We start from the raw sequence: 4,255 nt of genomic DNA, 5'->3' as shown, positions 1-4,255 counted from the left end.
AAAAAAACAAAAACAAAAAACAAGAAGCCAACAAAAATTGCAACTAAATAATAAATTATAATAAATAACAATCTCAGTAAATTTAAGATTTTAGCGATTTATAGACTCTATAGACTAACCACAGATGCAGCATGCAGCAATTTTAGCTATAGGCTAGTATTCGTAACATTGCTGTTACATACAGTGAAAGCTCCAGTAGTTACTCAATATTAATAATATCTTCTTTAATTGTAATGATACACTAATTTTGATGGAAATATGAAAGATTTCATGAGCAATATTTATTTATACCATCACGTGCTTTTCGAAAACTGACAACAAGAGCGTGCACCGCCTAACAAAGGTCTGAAGACTAGCAATAAAATACGAATGAAAATTATATGACTAACAAATAAAATTGTAATAATAATTACATTTTATAAATTGTAATTACATATTATAAATTAAACATATTTTGTTTAACTGGAATTTGTGCTCTGCATTTAACTCATCCAAGTGCACACACACACAGTGAACAAACACGCACACACACCGTGAGCACACACCCGGAGCAGTGGGCAGCCAATGCTGCGGACCTTCGGGTTACAAGTCCAACTCCATCCATTAAGCCACGACTTCCCCCTTTTTTTTATAGATAGAGGCTTCCATCTTTTAGTTCCTCTTCAATGGTCTTCTGAAGGTTCCTTCATGATCTTTGGTCTCAAAATCAACATGACAAATGTGAACATAGTTTTTTTTTTTTTTTACTGATTGATCCATAAAATGACAATGATGTGGTAGTTTTCTAGCTCTAAATGAAACTGATACAAGCATGCAAGCACAGGATGTAGCAGTGATAAATAATGTTCTTTTTAGCAACATCATATGACCCCTTTAAATAGCTAAATCCATTTTCAACAGTGGGCTTCCACGTTTTATGGGGACATTCCATAGACGTAATGATTTTTATACTGTACAAACTGTAAATTGTATCCCCTACCCCTAAACCTTTCCCTCACGGAAAACAAAAAAAAATCCTTCTGTATGATTTATAAGCTGTTTCCTCATGGGGACCAAAAATAGCCCCACAAGGACAAAATTTACTGGAATCACTATCCTCGTGGGGTCTCATACACACACAAAGTCATTTGGATGTTGATTTATATGTTTATATGAAATGTGAGAAACATTTATACATTAGGTTATACATTATACATTATTTGTAATTAGTAGTAGTTTTTGTTTATTAGCTGATTTGATTTATTAGTTTATTTTTTTATGTTTGTGATTAGTTGGGACCAGTTGTGATTGATACTTGTCGAAATAAATCTCTTTCTAATGCTTGTATTGCATGTTTTCCATATTTCACTTATACAGAAAACCTTGGTGTTTCAGTACCCTTATAGCACACATAACAAACCAATATCTGGATCAGGAGTGTGGGGGGGGGGCATGATGGATATATTATCAGGGACCCTCAAGCTCCCAAAAAATGCAAAGCAAAAATCATATTTAAAGGTCCCATGTGTAACGCCCCTGTGTCCTTATTTGGTTGTTCCTGTCCTCATTATTAGTTAATTACCTTGATTGTGCTCACCTGTCTGCCCCTCGTTATCCACCCTATATTAGTTCCTGCCTCCTGTAGTCTAGTTTGTCGGTTATTGTGAATGTTACCCTGAGTGTGTGTATGTCTCACCTGTCTGGATCTGCCTTGTTGTGTCTACATTAAATATCTTTATTGGAACCCTTGTCGTCCTCGTCATCCTGCCTGCCTCCACACACCTTGACCGTGACACCATGAAATTCTTTCCTGCGTGACGTATTTCCTACTGAAACAGTAAATTAAATCATATGGAAGGGCTTGTCCCTTTTTAAATAGTCAATAGCCTTTGCTTACGTCACAGCCATGAGACATGATTTGCTAAAGTGCTACTTCTTTTAGTTGGCAGATTGTACACATTAACCAACAATGTGGGTGTCTTTTTATAGCACATGACAGACAATTTTATGTTTAAAACTTTCAACAGTTTGGGATGTAGAGAGCATTTTACTGGACACAAGTATGTGCACCCCTGCAGACAAAACGTCATCAATATTTTTATGTGGTTTTCCAAGAAGAGAAAACATGTGAATTTTAAACATGTTAAAGTGTTGAACGTTTATTCAGTCATCTTTTAGCAGCATACTCACATAACACATAGCAACAGACAAAACTAATATTATAACAATTTCCCCTTACAAGAAGTTCCAAAAGTTTGATTCATATTAAGAAAACAATTTTGGCAACAGAAGTAATGTCTTCTCTTCTGTCATTGTTCAACACTCAAACAAATACTGTTTATAAGCATTTTATTTATAAAACAAAATCTAATTACATAAACTTGATTTATAGCTATAATTTAGTGGGCAGTAATATTTGTCCTTCCTTACTTTCCTTCATTTCAAGTTTGAACACATTACCTTAAAAAAAAGTGCCTGTGAAATATTTAGTTTCCACACTATTTAACATGGATAATCAAAGTCAGTCCCAGGATTCAATCTTGTTCTTATCTCATTCCATGTTAATTTCATAACTTAGGGGTGCTAAACCTTTCTTCACATCAAATACACATCAGTGCAATTCCTGTCCTTCAGCTTCTTCCATGTCAACTACAATGCCTTCATCATCAATATCTGGCTCCGTCTGAGGTTGGAGATGGATGGGGTATGACACATCATCATACAAAATTTGCCCATGAAGGCCTCTCTGGTTCTCCATGCACTGCACTGAAAGCTGAATATTCGTAATCATTAGTAATGAATCTTAATTCATTCAAAGTAATCATGAGCCAAGCTCTCTTCTCATTACCTCTACAGTAGGCTCGATTAATATATTATCCTGCTCAAATGTGCCTTCAGAAATCCCTTCTTGGTTGTCCACATACTGAACGGAAACCTTAAAACATCAAATAATATAACCATTTAAAATCACTGCTACAGAATTTCACAAAATTTGAGCAAATACAAAATCATTTTAATTAAACCTTTGAACCGGCTATCAGTAGTCTGAAACTTAAAACTAGGAATAACAAAGCAAATAATAATAATACAGTAAACCAAATTATATGATATAGAGTATGTCCATAACTAACTGTCACACTCGTGACAAGGAGGCAAACAGGCAGAGTATATCAAAGGATTAGGGTTTATTAACACAACGGAGAAAATGCTTCCAACAGAAAGGGATCAACTTAGAATAACTGGAAGCTGAGAACACAGTCTTATCTGGTGAGGAATGCCAGTTCCTTGGTTGAGAGCAGAAGAATCCTAGGCTTTAGGCAGGCAGGCAGGAGAGGAACCCGAGTTGAGATGCTTGTAACCTCGAGACCAGCCGATGAGTGACTGAGGTGAGTGTGTATTTGACTGGTGTGGTAAGTGGGTGCAGGTGTCCGTGATTAGTAATCGGGTGATTGTGAGCGGGTGTAAGAGGCTGATTCGGCTGGTGAGGCAGGTGTTTCCGTGACACTAACAATAGGCATTATTTACTTACTCCAGATGTGTTTGTATTATCAAAACCAGCTTCAGGGCGAATCCCTCCTCTGTTTTCTACGTCTGTCACACTCTAGAACACATCCATCAATGATTTAAAGATATGTCTTTAACTTAAATACGAAATTAGATTGATAAAAACATTATAAAGCACATTAGGCACCTTTACAAGTTCATACATGCTATGATTTTAAATGAAAACCCTCGGTGAACACTCACTGTACATATGCTTGTTGTCGTAATGAGTTATAGACATAACTTACGGTAAAAAGGTATAGAGTTAGGCTAATTATCTTTATCACAACCGAAGAAATTAGATGATGACAGTAATGTTTTTCCTTAATTCACATACCATGGCTTCAGTGACGGAGATGTCGGAAAGCCAACTAAAACTGTCGTCGATCAGTTAATGGTGTACACTCAAAAGTCGATGTATCTGATTCTTGTCCTTGGAAATTCACATCTATTCAACTTTACTAATCTACAGATGTTTGTAATCGCCCTAAAACTTAAAATCCTTTCTTGGCCCTGCGCCAATTCATTGCATGTGTGAATGGCGCCAATTTTGTGTGACGTCTTTGCGTGTTTACGTCATGTCTTCTACATCATGCAGATCTGCTGCTTACTTTTTCAGGCGATACATAAAATGTGCATATTATGTAGGGGGGTGATAAGGTAGAAAGGTGGGCCTAGCTGTGCTTTGCACATCAAACCATCCGATTTATCCCAACAGAAGAGCAGAGCTAAA

The 4,255-nt window shown here is 36.4% G+C and overlaps 1 long non-coding RNA gene across 1 annotated transcript; it reads right to left on the bottom strand.

The window, feature by feature from the left end:
* Window positions 1–2,248: 2,248 nt before the first annotated feature.
* On the bottom strand, window positions 2,249–3,613 carry LOC107731969 (uncharacterized). The gene is made up of 3 exons (XR_001638817.1): window positions 3,509–3,613; window positions 2,828–2,914; window positions 2,249–2,752 (listed from the first exon to the last, which is right to left on the bottom strand). It is a non-coding gene; the product is annotated as an uncharacterized LOC107731969 (long non-coding RNA).
* Window positions 3,614–4,255: the final 642 nt, after the last annotated feature.

The sequence above is a fragment of the Sinocyclocheilus rhinocerous genome, unplaced genomic scaffold (assembly GCF_001515625.1).
Source record: "Sinocyclocheilus rhinocerous isolate Xijiao unplaced genomic scaffold, SAMN03320098_v1.1 scaffold128, whole genome shotgun sequence".
NCBI classification, from domain to species: Eukaryota; Metazoa; Chordata; class Actinopteri; order Cypriniformes; family Cyprinidae; genus Sinocyclocheilus; species Sinocyclocheilus rhinocerous.
Note: the sequence above shows the minus strand (reverse complement) of the source record. Positions and strands in the feature narration are given on the sequence as shown.